Below are 18391 nucleotides of genomic sequence, written 5' to 3'. Positions count from 1 at the left end.
ATGGACGAGCATGTCCACCTAGTGCGAGAAGTCCTCCAGCGTCTGCGAGACCATAAATTGTATGCTAAGGTGTCAAAATGTGAATTCCACCAACCCTCCATCACTTTCCTGGGCTATGTAATTTCCCACCAGGGGTTGGAGATGGATCCCGATAAGGTTCAGGCAGTGCGGGATTGGGAACCCCCCACCACCCGCCGACAATTGCAACAGTTTTTGGGATTTGCCAACTTCTACCGCAACTTTATACCCAATTTCGCACAGGTGGCTCTCCCCCTCACTTCCCTCTTGCGCACCAAGGGGAAGGGAGCTAACGCCGCGCTCCCCTCAGCCCGGTTGCAGTGGTCTCCCCCCTGCCAGCAGGCTTTCGATGAGCTAAAATTGCTCTTTTCGTCCGAGCCCGTGCTAGCCCACCCAGACTGCTCTAAACCTTTCGTGGTCCAGGTAGACGCCTCGGACGTGACCATGGGGGGGGGCACTCCTGCAAAGGGACGACAGTGGGAATTTGAGACCGTGCGCCTACTTCTCCAAGAAATTTTCTCAGTCTGAAATTAACTGTGCTATCTGGGAGAAGGAGGCGGCGGCAGTAAAGCATGCCCTCACCATTTGGAGGCATTTTCTAGAAGGGGCTGACTTTCCGTTCGAGGTGTGTACCGATCACAAAAATTTGGAGGCTCTCAAGGGGGCTAGAAAGCTCAACGCCAAACAAATTCGGTGGGCTCAATTTTTCGCCAAGTTCCGTTTCACCCTCAAGCACGTCCCCGGGAAAGAAAATGCCCTGGCAGATGCCCTATCCCGACTTCCCCAGTACCGCAATGACTTTGACCGTCCCGTGGACTCCCTGTTCACCCCCGAACAACGGGGGGAGGTCCCAGGTTTAGCCGTCACCACCCGGTCCCATGCCCGCCAACCGAGTAGTCCCATGCTCAAGGGAGTCCCGGAAGCCTTTCAACAAAGGCTCCGAGACGCTTCCCTGCAGGAAGCGGAGCAACAGCTCCTCCCTGCTGGCATGGAACAGCGGGATTCCTACTGGGTGCAGGGGGGGAAGCTGTACGTCCCTTCGCCTCTCCGCAAGGAGGTCTTGGGACTGGTCCACGGGGCCAAGCTTGCAGGACACTTTGGTTTTGTAAAAACCCTGCACCTGGTGAGGCGGCAATTTTGGTGGCCAGGCATGAGGTCCGATGTTGAACTATACGTGCGCAACTGCCCCATCTGCGCCACGGCCAAGAGAAGGATGGGAAAACCCCCGGGCTTCTGAAGCCCTTAGAAACACCCACCCGACCATGGGAGGTGATCGCCATGGACTTTATCACCGATCTGCCTTCTAGCCGGGGTAAAATGGTCCTATGGGTAATCACGGACCTTTTCTCTAAACAGGTCCATTTCGTCCCCTGTGCCGGACTCCCCTCGGCCCAGGGACTAGCCAAACTATTCGTCACTCATGTCCTGAGACTTCACTCGATTCCCAGGAAGGTCCTCTCCGACAGGGGGGTCCAGTTTGTTGCCAAATTTTGGCGGGCCTTCCTAAAATTGATGGGGGTGGAGGAGCAGGGACTCTCCTCCGCTTATCACCCCCAAACCGATGGCCAAACCGAGCGTGTAAATGCTGTGGTCGAGTGTTACCTCCGATGTTATGTTAATTACCACCAGGACGATTGGGTGGACCTGCTGCCGTTTGCTGAGTATGCCTACAACAACGCCCCCCACTCCTCCACGGGGTTTAGCCCTTTCCAAGTGGTGTACGGTACAGAATTTGGCCCTTTCGGCTCCACCCCCGTCACTCCTGACCTCGAGGCAGTCCCGGAGGTTCAGGAGTGGGTGCAGGTGGTTCGATCCACTTGGCCCTGGTTACAAAAAAACCTTGAGCGGGCCAAGCGCAAGTACAAGGAACAGGCCGACAAACATCGGTCCCCGGGCTGGGAGCTCAAGGTAGGGGAGCAAGTTTATCTCTCCACCAAAAACCTGCGCTCGCTCAGGCCCTGCAAAAAACTAAACGATCGCTTTGTGGGCCCTTTCCCCATTTCCCGTGTGATCAATGATGTTACAGTGGAATTGGAACTGCCTAAGACCCTCAGGGGCGTTCACCCCGTCTTTCATATCAGTCTTCTCAAACCTTACGTACCCGCTCCCCAATTCTACTCCCCCCCTCGACCAGAGGTTCCGACAGTAATAGGTGGGGACACGCACCTGGAGGTGTCCAAGGTTTTGGATTCCAAATGGAAGAAAGGAAAACTGTTTTACTTTGTCCGATGGAAACATCTGGGTCCTGCACATGACGAATGGGTGGCAGCCCCCCACATGGCGGCCCCCCGACTCGTTCATGAGTTCCACTGCGCCTACCCCGGTAAACCTCGCCCTCCCGACCTTGCGGGAGGGGGGCCTTAAGGGGGGCAGAATGTGAGGGCCATGTGTCTCTGACTCCCCTTCCCCATTTTTGCTTCCTCTATCTCTGTTCCTTTGAACTCGTAAAAGCAGTTCACACCTCCCTTGCCTTCCTGGACCCCGGCGCCTCATCTGTCTTTCCCAGGTGCCACTCTTGCCCTCCCCTGCTGGGCTTCCTGCATGCACTCCCTCGGGCCGAATGTGGCCTTGGGGATCTGATAGTCCTAACAGTCTCTCTGGGACCTGTTTGATGTTTTGTATTGCACCAATCTATCTTGTAACTTCCCACGACAAAAGAGCCTTGTAGTAGATATATACTGTAACCCCGATAAGCCAGCTCACTTGCAACTTCTAACCCGTGTCTGTCTGGTACTATCTGAAGCCTTCAATAAATCCTTTGTTTCTGCATCCAAGTCTGAGCAAGTGATTTCGCGAAGTTAGCACAGCTAGGTTGAGACTCTCACAGATGGAAGGCTGAGTTAGCCTTGAGCCGGCTACCTGAAACCAACTTCCGTTGGGATCGAACTCAGGTCATGAGCAGAGCTTGGGACTGCAGTACTGCAGCTTACCACTCTGCACCACGGGGCTCTGCCCTGTATCTTAGAGACCGTTAAATATAAACCTCCTTTCGTTCTGTAGAGAAATGCTACTCTTATGGAGGTGAGGGTTGTGAAGACGCAGCGCTGCATCTTCTCCATGGTGGTATCTGCAATCTGGAACCTCTGCCAACCGTACATTTTTCTCGGCATTCTGGAATTCTACGTGGTGCCTCAGAGTGGTTTTCTTTATTTTCTTGACATTTCTGTAAATCTCTTTCAAAGTTATTTTAAACTTTTTTTAAAAAATAATTGTGATGTATTGTTGTTTAATTCACTTTGTGCACTGCTTCCATTGTCATAACATTGGCAGGGATCGCAGCAGATAAATCTGTCAGCGCCCCCCATTCCCTGGAGCCCAGTTCCAAAAAACCCTGCCTTATAGTGCAGCTCAGCTCTGAAATAGCTACATCCTTCAATAAACAGATGGACCACCTGAAGAAGAACGTGGGAGACCGATAAAGCCTTTCTTTTTGTGTGTCTTTAACTTTCCTGCAGTTTGTGGTGTCAGTTTCAAAAAGTGCGGACTGCAATAGGCAATCCAGTGGCTACTGAAACCCTGTTCCCATTTGGTATTTGTCAAGGGATTCGTTCTGTTTGCTTTTGCAAAGTCTTTCTGACTTCAAATGAGTAACTTTGGCTCTTTTGGTGTACCACATGTTCCAAGGAAAGTGCAGACAAACAACGGCACTGTATATTTGTCGTTATCCTCCTTAATTATACATCTCGTTTCTCACAGTGCCATAATTTACCATCACACTAAGAGGGGGCTACTTTTGCAAAAGGGAAAAAAAAGGCCTAGAAGTTAACTGGGAGTGACACGTCAGACTCTGAGCAGAACAGGAGATTCACAGCAACGGGTCCCCATAAAGCAGAGAAAAATGGGGCTTCCTTGTGGGGTGCAATTTCCCATAAAACCTCAGCCACTGTGTCAAGTAAGCCCATATAGAGAGAAGAAGAAGAGGAGGAAGAGTTGGTTTTTATATGCCGACTTTTTCTACCTTTTAAGGAGTCTCAAACCAGCTCCTTCTCTTCCTCTCCCCACAACAGACACCTTGTGAGGTAGGTGGGGCTGAGGGAGCTGTTAGAGGCCAGGTGTGCAATATGGCCCAAAGTATCACATAGCTTCTTATGTACGTTAAAGTATTACATAGATTTTGAGTTCTTCAGAGATCATCATCAGACTGAATTTTCAGTATAAGAACCATAAATGGGGAGGGGATGGAAGAGGGGAAAACAAAATACGGTAGGAGTTGTAATCTGCTACCGCCCCATCCCCACTCTCCTTGCCCAAGAGTATCCAGGAGGCCCCAGGCGATCTCTGTGTGTGAGGAGGCCAGTGGGCAAAGCCCCTCTACCATACGGGGCAGGCTACGTACAGTGAGGGGAAAAAGTATTTGATCCCCTGCTGAATTTGCCCATTTGCCCCCTGACGAAGAAATGACCAGTCCATAATTTTAATGGTAGGTTTATTGTAGCTGTGAGAGACAGAATAACAACAGGAAAAACCCCAGAAACCCAGAAGACAAAAGTCAGAGATTGATGTGCATTATAATGAGGGAAATAAGTATTTGATCCCCTACCAACCAGCCAGATTAGGGTTAGGGTTCTGCTGTCGACAGAAGCAATCAATCCATCAGATTCCAAACTAGCCACCATGAACAAGACCAAACAGGTTTTTCCTGTTGTTATTCTGTCTCTCACAGCTACAATAAACCTACCATTAAAATTATGGACTGGTCATTTCTTCGTCAAAGGGCAAGTGGGCAAATTTAGCAGGGGATCAAATACTTTTTCCCCTCACTGTACATAAGTGCTGTGAAGTCGCAGGTGACTCATGGTGACCCCGGCAAGGGGCTTTCAAGGCGAGCAAGAAGCAAAGGTGGTTTGCCATGGCCTTCCTCTGCTGATTCTTGGCGGTCTCCCCGTCCAAGTACCTATCCTGCTTGGTTTCCCAGGTCTGACAAGATTGAGCTGGACTGTTCTGCTTTCCCTTCATGACACCACTCAAATGGTGCCCATTCCTCACTGTCAGCAGTTTGTGGCACAGTGTCAGCCCTTGGCCCACAGAACCAGAAATCACCACAAAGTCAGATAGAGTCCAAACAGATGGCTTTTACTGGTCAAATAGGCATACAGTGCAAACGAATAAAATGACAGCTATGAGAGACTCACTAGCTGGGAGATATTATAAGGCAGGAAAGGCGGGAGATTACACGCACAGGCTGAATACAGTTTCCCAGGAGCTGAGTTCCCAGGCCTAGGTATGCGACCTTGGGGGGCAGACAATACAGCGCAGAGACAGAGGCAATAACGAAACCGAGATAGCAGCCTGACATTCTGCTCCCCTCAAGGCCCCCTCCCAGTTCGCAAGGGGGCTGGCCTATCTGGGTAAGCAATGTGAAAGGCGTCGACGAGGTCGGGGGCGGAGACATCCCGTGCGCGCACCCATTCGTCATAGGCAGGGGGGAAATGTTTCCAACGGACTAAATATTGCAGGTTGCCATGGTGAACACGGGAGTCAAGGATCTTGGAGACTTCGAAGTGTTCCTCCCCCCCCACCATGATGGGTTGCGCAGGAGGTGGGTCCGGATGCCACTGTGGAGAAGCAACATGGGGTTTGAGGAGGCTAATGTGGAAAACAGGATGCACACGCCTCAAGGATTTGGGGAGAGCCAGTTCCACCGTGACAGGGTTTATGACCCGGGTGATGGGGAAAGGGCCAATGTATTTAGCACTGAGCTTATGGCACGGTTGGGTGGAACGGAGATTTTTGGTGGAAAGGTAAACCAAAGCACCCACTTGCAGATCACCCCCGGGGGAGCGATGTTTGTCAGCTTGCGCTTTGTATTTACGTTTGGCCCGGTCGAGGTTGCTAACGAGCCAGGGCCAAGTGGTACGGAGGGCGTGTGCCCAGGAGGCAATGTCGGGGTTCCCCTCCCCCTCTACATCATCTGCAGGAGCGATGGGACTGAAATCTTGTCCATACACAGCAAAAAATGGGCTAAAACCTGTGGATTGATGCATGGCATTATTGTAGGCATATTCTGCTAAAGGTAACAGTTCCACCCAGTTATCCTGGTGGTAGTTAACATAACAGCGTAAATAACATTCAAGTACAGCATTGACACGTTCAGTTTGACCATCGGTTTGAGGATGGTATGCACTAGACAACCCTTGTTCCACTCCCACCAACTTGAGGAAAGCTTTCCAAAACTTAGAAACGAAACCACTTCCGCGGTCACAAATTATCTTACGCGGAAACGAATGTAAGCGAAAGATATGCGTCACGAAGAGGCGGGCCAGTTTCTGAGCAGAGGGGATCCCTGCGCATGGAATCAAATGTATTTGCTTAGAAAACAAATCAGTAACAACCCACAACACAGTTTTACCCCCACTGAGAGGGAGATCAGTCATGAAGTCCATAGCAATCACTTCCCAAGGTTTGCTGGGCGTTTCAAGAGGTTGTAGCAGTCCCGGGGGTTTTCCCTGCGATCGTTTCGCAGCGGCACAAACGGGACAGCTGCGGATGAAGGAGTCAATGTCGGAACGCATTCCCCCCCACCAGAACTGTCTGCGCAATAAGTGAAGGGTTTTCAGAAACCCAAAGTGCCCAGCTGTTTTGGCTCCATGAGCTAAATGTAAAACGTCCTTTCGGAGAGCTTTGGGTACATACAATTTCGAGTCCTTGTACCAGGAGCCTCCTTGTTCCAAAACACCAGGAGGTAGGGTATGAGCGGTGCGTTCTAAAAGGCACTGGTCCCGAAGGACAGTTAAAAAGGACTCGGAGATGGGGATTTTGGAGGGGCCCCCCCCGTCGGCCATGGAGATCTTAGAAACAGTTATGGGGCTAGTGCTTACGTGCGGCGGCGCGCAGACTGCAGGCGGCTGGGCGGTCGGAGGGGTAGGAAGGGCGGGAACTCCGGTTTGTTGCGGTGGCGGCTGGGCAGTCGGTTGGGCTGGCGGAGCTTGTACGTTGGGTAAGGTGTGCTGATGCTGGGATCGAGTTTGCACAGCCAGCATAGGTAGAGCCCCACGTTGCATAGGGGTGAACAGAGAGTTGGTGGGTCTTTCGAGTTTTACCGGATATTGTGGTAAACGGGAGAGGGCATCCGCGAGAACGTTCTGCTTCCCAGGGACGTGCTTCAGGGTGAAACGGAACTGCGCAAAGAACTCCGCCCACCGTTGTTGTTTCGCCGATAGCTTATGGGACCCCGTGAGGGCAGCTAGATTTTTGTGATCGGTCCAAACCTCAAAGGGGACTTTAGACCCTTCCAAGAATTGTCGCCATAGAGTCAGTGCATGATGAACTGCTGAGGCCTCTTTCTCCCAGATGGGCCAGTTTAATTGAGCGTGCACAAATTTTTTTGAAAAGTAAGCGCAAGGGTGAAGAAGACCATCCGGTCCTTGCTGGAGGAGAGCCCCTCCCATGGCTACATCGGAAGCATCAACTTGCACAATGAACATTTGATTTGGGTCTGGGTGCTGTAGCACCGGCTCCGAAGTGAAGAGGCGTTTGAGGGCCAGAAAGGCGGCTTGGCATTGCTCAGTCCATAGGATTTTTGCGGAGGGCAAGGCAGCCGAGCTTACTTTCCCTTAGTTTTCAGTAGGTCCGTAATGGGTAGAGCCACCTGGGCGAAGTTAGGGATGAATCCTCGATAGAAGTTTGCAAATCCCAGAAATTGCTGTACTTGCTTCCGGTTGGTGGGGGGAGTCCAATCGAGGACGGCTTGGACTTTGGCGGGGTCCATGCGAAGACCTTGGTGGGAGATGATGTATCCCAAAAACGTGAGTTTGCTTTGGTGAAATTCGCACTTAGCTAGTTTTGCGAAAAGTTGATGGTTACGCAGGCGTTGCAGAACTTCCCTGACCAGAGCCACATGCTCGTCCATAGTTTTCGAATAAATGAGAATGTCATCTAAGTAGACCACTACCCCACGATATAGAAGGTCATGTAGGATTTCATTGATGAGTTGCATGAAGACCCCCGGGGCCCCTTTTAATCCGAACGGCATCACAAGGAATTCATACATTCCGAAACAGCTAGAGAAGGCAGTGAGGTGCTCATCCCCTTCGCGGATACGGACTCGGTAGTAAGCTTCCACCAAGTCTAATTTAGAGAACACACGGCCTTCCTGTAATTGTCCCAAAATATCGGATATTAATGGGATAGGATAGGCGTTGGTCTGGGTAACCGCATTGAGCTTTCTGAAGTCAATGCACAGGCGAAGGTCGCCCTCTTTTTTCCGGACGAAAAACGCGGGGGCCGAGTTTGGGGCATTCGAAGGGCGAATGAACCCTCTGGCGAGGTTTTTGTCCAAAAAGTCCCGGAGGACAGTGCGCTCGGAAGCGCTCATAGGGTAAATCTTACTCTTGGTTAATGTGCAGTCCTTTACCACTTCAATCGCACAGTCTGAGGCCCGGTGGGGGGGTAAGGCATCACATTCCCTAAGGTCGAAGACATCTTCAAAGTCCCGGTATACAGCGGGTAGAGCCGGTGGTGCTGGGGCAGTAGAGGTTAATGCTGGAACGGGCGGATATAGCAGAGCAAAGTTTTGCCGATGCTGGTCGCAGGTGGGACTAGCGAAGGAGATAGTGTTTGTTTCCCAATCAATACTGGGACTATGTCCTTTAATCCAGTTAATTCCCAAGACCACTTCAAATCGGATAGGGGCTATAGTGAAGTCTATTTGTTCCCAGTGGGAACCAATTCCCATTGCCACCCCTATGGTGCGGTGATCAACTGGACCCCCCTGGAAATGGCTTCCGTCCATTTGGGCAAATTGGACGGGGGCGGGTAAAGCCTCAGAGTCGGCTCTGAGTGCAGCAAAAGTGGTTTCGCTTATGAGAGTGCGACAGCAACCAGAGTCAATTAGTGCTTTGATGGGGATTTGTGGGCCACCGTTAAGTTGTTGTAAAACTGCATCTACGTAGACGGTGGAGTCCACTTCTTTGATTTTGGTAGGAGCATTCGGTTTGATAGGAAGATCCTGAGAGGTCTGTGGAGACGCTCCATTCACCACAGACCGGAGCCGTTTTTTGACAAGTCGAGGGGAGATTCCAGGTTTAAGGCTGGAGAAATCCAAGGATTTTCCTCATCCGAAGAGGGAAAGTCGTCCCCCAATGGGGCACTTGTAATCCGAGACCCGGCGGGGTCGTTGGTAGTAGGCAGGGAGGCTGGGTCCCCGGCATGGAGTGCAGAGGGTGTGGGTCTTCCCGGAGCTGCGCTGCGGGTGGCCGCGGTGCCTCTGCGTGGTGGACGACCTCGGGCGCGGGTTGTCGTGCTGGGACGAAATAATTCCTGGCGGCGTGGGCAAACGGCTGCAAAGTGGCCCATTTCTCCGCAAGTAAGACAGGCACCCCTCTGAAATCGGGCTTCACGTTCCTGGGGCGGACGTGGGGGATTTCGGGGGACGAGCAGTGGTGCCTTGGGTTGAGGCTTTTGGGTGCCTTTTTCCTTGTGCTTTTGACGGACGAGAGAAATAAAGCGTCGGCGGCTTTCCACTTCCTCGGCTAATAGGATCCAGCCTTCGAGGGTATCGGGATCGCCTCGCATGTAAGACCAGTTCAGAATGTCAGGATGCAAGGCTTCCCTGAAATGATGGATCAGGGTGGTCTCGGGCCAACCTACAATTTTACTTGCCAGTCGTTGAAATTCATCGGCAAATTCTCGAACTGTAGCAGAGCCTTGTTTTAATTGTAAGAGTTCCGTTTTGGCTCTTTCCCCCAGGAAGGGGTCCTCAAACCTCCTTCTCAGGGCAGTCATGAAGTTGTTGAGGGAACGAATAGCACGAGAGCGGGTTTCAAACTGGAGGACCATCCAGTCAGCCGCTTTACCTGTCAGAAGGGAAGCTACGTAACGCACCCGGCTATCTTCCGTGGGGAAAAGTTGTCCTTGTTCTCGCATATAACTGTCCACTTGATGCAAGAAACAAGGCAAAGTCTCGAGAGATCCGTCATACGTAGTCCTCAATTTGAGTTGCTTCCAAGGGCCGGGCGCAGGTTGACCCGGTTGCACGGGTGGTCCGGGTGGAGGAGCAACAGGAGCTCCAGGAGGCAAGGGTGGAGCAGGCACATTAGCGGGTGGTTGCACGGGTGGTCCGGGCGGAGGAGCAACAGGAGCTCCAGGAGGCAAGGGTGGAGCAGGCACATTAGCGGGTGGCTGTACGGGTACCCCCTGACCCGGTATCGGAACGGGCTGTCTCTGAGCTATCAGGGTTTGTTGTAATTGCCTGTTCTCTTGAAGCATAAGTTCCATTACTTCCTGGAGTTGATCAACACGGTCAGAGAGCTCCCGATTCTGGGCTCGTAAGAGATGAACCTCCTCACTCGGGCCACCAGTAAGATGAGGCTTACTGGTCCGGAAGCTTGTGGCCCATTGAGAGCTATCCCCATATAAATCCTCGTCTTCAGACTCTCCTGAGTCTCGACGTCGGTCAGCCAAACGGCGTGCGCGTTGGGTCGCGCGCGACGGGACAAACGCCGGGGAAAAAGACAGACCCGATAGCCCTAGTAGATTGTCCTTGGGGCGCGTGTCCACGTTCGCCAGATTCCTAATCCTTGCTGCAGCCGCCCTGGCTGCTTCCGCAGCCTCTCTCTCTCTTGCGACCTTAGCCGCTTCGGCGGCTTGCTGATCCGCAAGAACTTTGGCGTTCTCAAGTCTTAGGGCAGTCTCTGCCGTAATGCGCGGCAAAAGTTCTGTCTCCAGGAGTGTGAGTAGGGGGTCGGGTTCCCCGCCCAGCAGAGGTTGTACTCGAACCGCCAGTGCGGGTGCCTCGGCTCCAAAAGTCGGGGTCAAAACTTGAGCCAAGGTGGCTACCGGGGTGTCCTTTGTACATTCCACAAGGAGAAGAGCGGTGCTAATAGCGACTCGCTTGGCCTCAGCCTGACAGCTGGCTGCATCCGGGATCAGGGAAAAACCCTCCGGCGGGGCTCCCGCCATGGTAGAAAGAGTTTCTCGAGAAATAAGATTATCCAAAAGTCCAGTTAATATTTGTAAATCCTCAGTCGCCAATCGGGCATCGTCCAGTAATTGATCCAAGTCCTGAAGATCTAGACGAGCATCAGTATCCTCCGACGTTAACATCCAGAGACGTCCTTTAAGAGATTGCCACTGTTCCTGTACCAGTCCCCTCAAGCGGCAAACCTCTCGGGTCGTCCGGAAAAGTTCAGCGATTAAGTCTTGTAACAGAGTAGGATCCTCAGAGAAGGGCTCCAGGGTGTAGATCACCTGGAGAGCTGCACAGCTCCCATCCAAGTGGCAGGCGAACCCCCCTGGGCTCCAGCCTGGCTAGTAGAATGGTGAAGAGAAGTGATAGCTGTCATAATGTCAGCCCTTGGCCCACAGAACCAGAAATCACCACAAAGTCAGATAGAGTCCAAACAGATGGCTTTTACTGGTCAAATAGGCATACAGTGCAAACGAATAAAATGACAGCTATGAGAGACTCACTAGCTGGGAGATATTATAAGGCAGGAAAGGCGGGAGATTACACGCACAGGCTGAATACAGTTTCCCAGGAGCTGAGTTCCCAGGCCTAGGTATGCGACCTTGGGGGGCAGACAATACAGCGCAGAGACAGAGGCAATAACGAAACCGAGATAGCAGCCTGACACACAGCTAGAGGCAGCCATATGTTGTGTGTGCGCGTGTGTGCGCGTGTGTGTGTGTGTGTGTGTTGAGTGAGTGGCCATATACACCCCTCCTTCTCCCCTCCTGCTAACTAACTGTAGCCTGGTAAGGAGTTTCTGTCTGCGCATGGATGAATGGCCGGGTGCTTTGGGTAAGGAGATTTAGTCATAGTCTAATATCTTTTTTTTTTTAAGAAAAAAAGCAACAACTTTACAAACATTTCTAATTTATAGGAGCAGAGAAACACAGGAAACTCTTATGAGAACATTATCAGAGATGTTAAAACTAACAGAACTCAGTTACTTTGGAAAGGTTTAGCACAAAGGAACTCTGATCCCCCTGATGAAGCTTACCGGGCGAAATGTGTAGAGGTTTTGCATGGCAATAAAGATGACACCTGGCATCTTTCCCCCTTTTTTTGATTTGCTGGCACGTTGCTTGGGGGTAACCCTATTTTTCTTTCTCTGGGAATGGTCAAACGCACCAGTATAAATGCCCTTCTATCCTTGGGAAGTACAGAACCTGGAATTGGGTTTGAGTTCCCACATGCACTGCTTTGCTCCTTTTCCCAGTCGTAACAAGGTGCAGGTCCTCAACTTTTATAGCCCTAACACAGGGTATCCAAACAACTTGCATCTTCCTGACAGGTGGGCAAATGGCTGCCTCTGTCCCACTCATTTGTCTCCATAAATCTGCTTGTATCTGCTGAGAATTATGAACCACGAGATTTTTTTTAAAGTCACAAAGTCATGTGAAGTAACATTTGACAAATACTCTGTTAAAAACCAGTTTTTTTCCAAGGAATACAGTAATAATGGCAAACCTCCAAAGGTGTTATGAGCTTTGACTGTGTGGAAGCACAAAGTCTCCTCCTTTTCCTTTTCCCTCCTTTTCCCGGCATGTATCTCTACCAAGAATTTCTTCAATATGGAAAAAAGCATCATTCTTCAATTTTCCAAAAGCCAGAGAAACCCAGGATGCTGCTGTGTGATGAGTTGGACCACTAGTCCATCTCAAATAGTGTTATCTGCCATAAATAGCAGCAGTACTTGGGTGTCTTAGGCAGAAGAATTGGACCAGGGACCAGCCACCGTTGATATACTTTGCTGGAACCTCTGACCTCTCTCATCATCCGTTATGTGTAACAACAAAATCTGGTCCAGGGGTTTATGCGGGGAATAACACCTGCAAGATTTACTTTAGGAAACACCCCAAGCCTTTCTCTGCGCCAACTTCTTTTTCTCCTCTCTACCCAATTCTGTAGTTTTCTTTTATAAATATCACCTAAATGATTTCCTTTCCTTAGCATTTGAAGAAGTGAGCTGTCACTCAGGAAAACTTGTGCGGGAATAAATGTTATTTATTGTTAAGGTGCCACCAGACGTCTGTTTTGTTTTGAGACTGCAGACGGCTACCTCCTTGTGACTATTGAGGAGGTAATTGCTGTAAAATTGAACTGGTTAGTCAAATGTACTGATATCCCATAACACTGTGACTATAAGAAGACACAGCGTTTTCTCAGCCCCCAAACCTGTTTACTGCAGCTTCCCCCACCCCCGCTTCTCAGTTGGCAACAAAACTACATGTGCAAAGGTAGCATACGGTGCAGCAGTCTGCAGGTGTCTTTGTCCTTATCAGTTTGAAATATTATCAATTTTGGTTGAATAAAACTAGGATATTCATGATTTTAAGTTTGATAAATACATTAAATATTACCAATTTATGTGCTATCAAAGTTAACAATTATGCATTTATGTTCTTAAAGCAGTAGGAGAGCCAGTATGCTGTAGTGATTGAGAGCGGTGGACTTTAATCTGGAGAACCAGGTTTGATTCCCCCACTCCTCCTCATGAAGCCTGCAGGGTGACCTTGGGCTAGTCACAGTTCTCTCCGAACTCTCTCAGCCCCACCTACCTCACAAGGTGTCTGTTGTGGGGAGAGGAAGGGAAGGCAATTATAAGATGGGTTGAGACTCTTTAAAGGTAGAGCAAAGCAGGGTATAAAAACCTGACTCTTTTTCTAAAATAACTTCATAGTTGCTAAGAAAATATTACATATATTTCAATTTCCCCTCTGACCACCCCACTTAAAAGTTTACATCTCACATTCCCACACACATTATGTTAAAACCCATGCTTGTGGCGGAATTGCAGAATACCCATAGCCCTAATTACATGGTTTCAATTAAGTGCTTTTCTTCAATTTCGGCTCTGTGGCTTTCTGTGTGGAGCAGTCTGGTTTCTTCCTTGGCCCCGTTTAGAACTATGAATCCAGAGAAAGGGATCTCTAGGGCTCAGCCAGTCTCCCTGTAGCAAATCAGAACAAAATCTTTTAGACAGTGTATTTTAAGCCATATAAAATCATTCGACCAATCCTTTGAAGTACTGAAGATGCGAAGTTTTGCCATCTCCAGTCTGCATGAAGCCACAAAGCTGAATCCTTCTTGGAGGGAAATTAGCCAGGCTCCGTCTTCCTGATCCCTCGATCCAAACACAAAACCAGCCAAATTCCGTCCACCACTGTTTCATCATGAAAGAAACAAATCTCTCCCTGGCTTTCAGTCCAACTCTGGCTTGTAGAATTCCTGGAGATTTGGGGGCAGTGGAGTTTTGGGAGGGGGGGGGAGCTCAGCAGGGATATGTGAGTCCATCCTCTAAAGCAGCCATTTTCTCCTGGGGAACTAATTTCCATAGTTTGTAGATTCGCTGTAATTCCAGGAGATCTCCAGGCCCCACCTGGAGGTTGGCAGCCCTAGTCCTATATCAGCTTTTGCAAAGTTGAAAATACTGATCCTACGTGTTGTTCCGTGACCTTTTCATTTGTGAAAAAGTGAGCTTTGGTGAGCTTCAGAGAACCTCCTTGGCCTAGAGGGTGGGATTGAAGTACCCAAATGACTCATTTTAAAGCCTTGTTTATTAGTATAGGTTTCAGTGCCGTTTCGATGCCTCTGTTATAAGCTGCCATGATAATTTTGCAGAATCGTGCAGAAATTTCTTATGAAGTTAAATATGCCATTCCATTAGACAGAGTTTTCATTGATCTTTTGTAAATTCTTGTCACTAAAAATATGTCATCAAGGGTTCGATAGCTCGCACAGCTTCATTGTCATACATTAGCAAAACCTTCTCATTATACACGTTGATGTAGCTCTTTCCCCTTTCAGGGGGAACAAACCTGAAAAGGATGCTTCAAAACAAGTTTATGATGGCCTAACAGGTTTCGGTCCAAAAGGATCTGCTTCAGGGATACTAAAATGGACTGGGATTTTTTAAAAAACGAACAAAAATATCTAATGCTTAAGAATATAAAGCAGGGTTTTTTAAACTCCATAAACAGGAGCAAAACTTGACTCTAGTTGTGTTAACAAAAATAAAATGAAGATATGAACCATTTTATAAACACACACAAAATAACATCAGGCCAAGGCAAAAGACCTACAAAATTTTAACCTAATCCATTTTCTCTAACAGTGAGAAAAATGCATAAGGCTGTCTTGAAATTTGGTCTTTAAATAGATCAGGAGCCCCCCCCCCAACCCTTTTGAGCCTGGGGGTGCCTTTGCAATTCTGACACATGGTGGTTGGCACAACCACCAAAATGGCTGCCACAAGAGGAGGAGCCAACCACAGAATCTCAGGGAGGGAGGTCATGCATAACTCCAGTCGTGATTCTTCAGCATTTCAGGTCAAAGCTCTGTTTAACAGGATGCCTTTTAAAATGAACATGTTGTTTAAAAATATGTCCTTGCACACAAACACAGTTCATCTTCAGTCATACAGTGCCATGGTGGCAGCGCCCTCCGAAGCAACTTCTTAAAAATCTTCACAGCCAATCAGAAGCTCGGCAGGGTTGAAAGCCCCACCTGGCCCTGCCCACTTTCTGAAAACACTTGGTGGGCACCAGGGAAGGTGTCCACAGGTGTCCTGGCACCCTGGGCACCATGTTGGGGAACCCTGGAATTGTTTTTGAAGAGAGGTCATTTCTCATTAAACTTACTAGACTGAGAGTCTCAGCTCATTCTCAGTTTCAGCATCAGTAGGGTGTTCCCACGGCAGTACAGATTTGAGTGGCAGCTGTTTTCTATCAAACTATGCTAGTCAAGCTGACGATAGTAAGATTAACTTGTTGTTATACTCCCGAAGTTCTGAGATTATTGAATCTGTAGCCAAATTTCTTGGTGATGTAATTAAGAGGTGAGGTAAAATGAGTATAGTGGCTAGGTTTACTCTTCTTGATTGCCCTTGGTATGCCAATAAAGGTACTGAAACTGAGTGGCAGCTGTTATGTTTAGGACTTCCTTCTTGTCTTTAGGACTTCCCTCTACTCTGTCCTTTAATGTCAAATGTCTAAATTCAGGGCGGCTCAGTATAGGATGGGTTGGGACAATTCATCAGAAATCAAACATTCCAGCAAACCGTTTTCCAGCATAAACATTCCAAACTATAAAACTTGTGCTTAAAAATAAAATGAAACCATTTCTCATCAGAGGCAGGAGAAAACTCACAGGAGCTGCTGTGATGCTCGTTCACTTTTTGGCTAGCAGTTTTCTTCAGCAGGCCTTTCTTGGGGTTACAGCCTGAATTGCAGTATCTGAGAGAAGAGGAACACAAGCAAAAACCTCCCTTCTTCAGTGAAACGGACAGTATCTGTACTTTTAGTTAAAATCTACGGAACCCCTAATGTACAAAAAAAAAGTCACTAAAATATGTTGCAAAAGATGCCTCACTAAATTTTCTTAGCGTTACTAATGATCAAATAAGTATTGTTAACCCGCAGTCATTTATCTGTTTTCAAGCTCCTTACCATTCCTGGGCTTTGGTGGAGGGTGCTGAATCAGGTCACTGATCCATCAAAGTCAGTCTTGTCTACTCAGACCGGCAGCGGCTCTCCAGGATCTCAGGCAGAGAGAGTCTTTCACACCTCCTACTCACCTATTCCCTTTAACTGGAGATGCCGGGGATTGAACCTGGGACCCTCTGCATCCAAAGCAGATGCTCTACCACTGAGCCATGGCCCCTCCCCCATGGGACAACAGGCCGTGTCACAAAGTGGAGTTGTTGAATCACAAGAGGCCTAGCCATTTTGCCAGTGCATGGAAAGAGGGCTGGACAACTGATGTGATGGCTTTGTAAAGTCACATTGTCAGCTTCGCATCCAGTGATATAAGTTTAACTTGCAAGGATTCTGTAGAATTTGATTCAAGCTGCTTGCTTGCCTGTAAAGGTCCCCTGTGCAAGCACCGGGTGGTCATTCCTGACCCATGGGGTGATGTCACATCCTGACGTTTACTAGGCAGACTATGTTTACGGGGTGGTTTGCCAGTGCCTTCCCCAGTCATCTTCCCTTTACCCCCAGCAAGCTGGGTACTCATTTCACCGACCTCGGAAGGATGGGAGGCAGAGTCAACCTTGAGCCGGCGACCTGAAACCGACTTCAGTCGGGATCAAACTCAGGTCGTGAACAGAGCTTTTGACCGCAGTAATGCAGTTTACCTCTCTGCGGCACTTTATATGTAGCAGCATATAAATTATGATGCCTAAACGGCTTAACAGATACAAATGTGTTATGTTTAGGGTATGTTTGACATGTGGTGTCTGCTTTCATGGGGACATCTTGTTGGATTCCCGAGAACTTTTATATGCTTCAGACTTCCTGAGAAGTCTGCTTTTCTTCAATTGGAGCATAGTGTTTTCTCAGAAATGACTCCCAAGCAAAATAAAAAGATGCTGAAGGCATCGTTAAAACATGCAGGTTCAAAAGAGATATCTACATAATAAAACACATGTTTAAAAAGGAAATAAAAAGAGGCATTAAAATCCATCGCATACACGTCTTAAGAATGTTTTCCACAGAGTCTCCCCATACTGAGCTCTGAAATGTGGCTGGTGAGAAAGAAAGGACCCTCTGAACCCATTAATTACAGGCCTGTGATCAGCCAACTGCGGTCCAGTTCTAAAGGTATAGAGACTACTGAAGATAGAGGAGCAGGATGAAGCCTTACACCCCATGCTCACTAATCCTAACTCTGTGTGCACTGGAGGTTTCATCAAAGTGAAGTCCAATAGATGTAGGATCAAGTCATGTTTTCTCCGTGGGTATAAATCAAAGCTGATCAGCTTAGTTTTCAGCTAGGGTTGCCAGTTCCCTCCCTCCTGGCAACTGGCATGGAACGGGGGGGGGGGGGCTAACCAGCAATAGGGGGAGGCTTCAGCTGGCATCATGGTGATGTCATTTCAGGTGCGCACCAGAAGTGACGTCATCATGTTGCTGGTGCACAGGATGCTCTGGTATTTGGGCAGAAACTTTATGGTAGATGCCTTTTTGACCGTAGAGATTTTGCCCCAATACCAGAGCATCCTGCACTACCTGCCACATGATGACATCACTTCCAGTACGCACCAGAACGCTACCAGCAATGTCTTTGCAGCACCCGCCTTAGCCTCCCCCTGCTGCTGACCAGCTGCTTGCTGGCCAATTGATTGGCGGTAGGGGACTGGAGATGGCAGTCCTGATTTAGGCTGATGCATGTTGAATGTTACATACTTATACCCTTCGGCCAAGTGCAAGATATGAGGATCAGTAAGGTGTGGGTGTCCAGTAAGGGTCACAGGCAGGACAGGTGTGCCCCATGGATTGAATGAGTGAGTCCCATCCTGTGCTGTCCCACACGCCTTTGGAGCCTTCTATGAACCACAGATTTAGTTTTTAGATGCCTAAAATAGACCGGAGAAAGTGCTGGGGGAAGTAATATGAAGGAAATTGCTCTACCGTTTTTGAATGGTTA

The 18391-nt window shown here is 49.0% G+C and overlaps 1 protein-coding gene and 1 non-coding gene across 2 annotated transcripts in view; one reads left to right on the top strand and one right to left on the bottom strand.

Annotated features, from left to right (window-relative positions):
* The window catches only part of FHOD3 (formin homology 2 domain containing 3), a 437196-nt gene that overhangs the window by 149134 nt on the left and 269671 nt on the right, over positions 1 to 18391 (top strand). The window lies entirely within an intron of this gene.
* On the bottom strand, positions 16553 to 16627 carry TRNAP-UGG (transfer RNA proline (anticodon UGG)). The gene has a single exon. It is a non-coding gene; the product is annotated as a tRNA-Pro (tRNA).

Source organism: Euleptes europaea, chromosome 11 (genome assembly GCF_029931775.1).
Source record: "Euleptes europaea isolate rEulEur1 chromosome 11, rEulEur1.hap1, whole genome shotgun sequence".
Taxonomy (NCBI): Eukaryota; Metazoa; Chordata; class Lepidosauria; order Squamata; family Sphaerodactylidae; genus Euleptes; species Euleptes europaea.
Note: the sequence above shows the minus strand (reverse complement) of the source record. Positions and strands in the feature narration are given on the sequence as shown.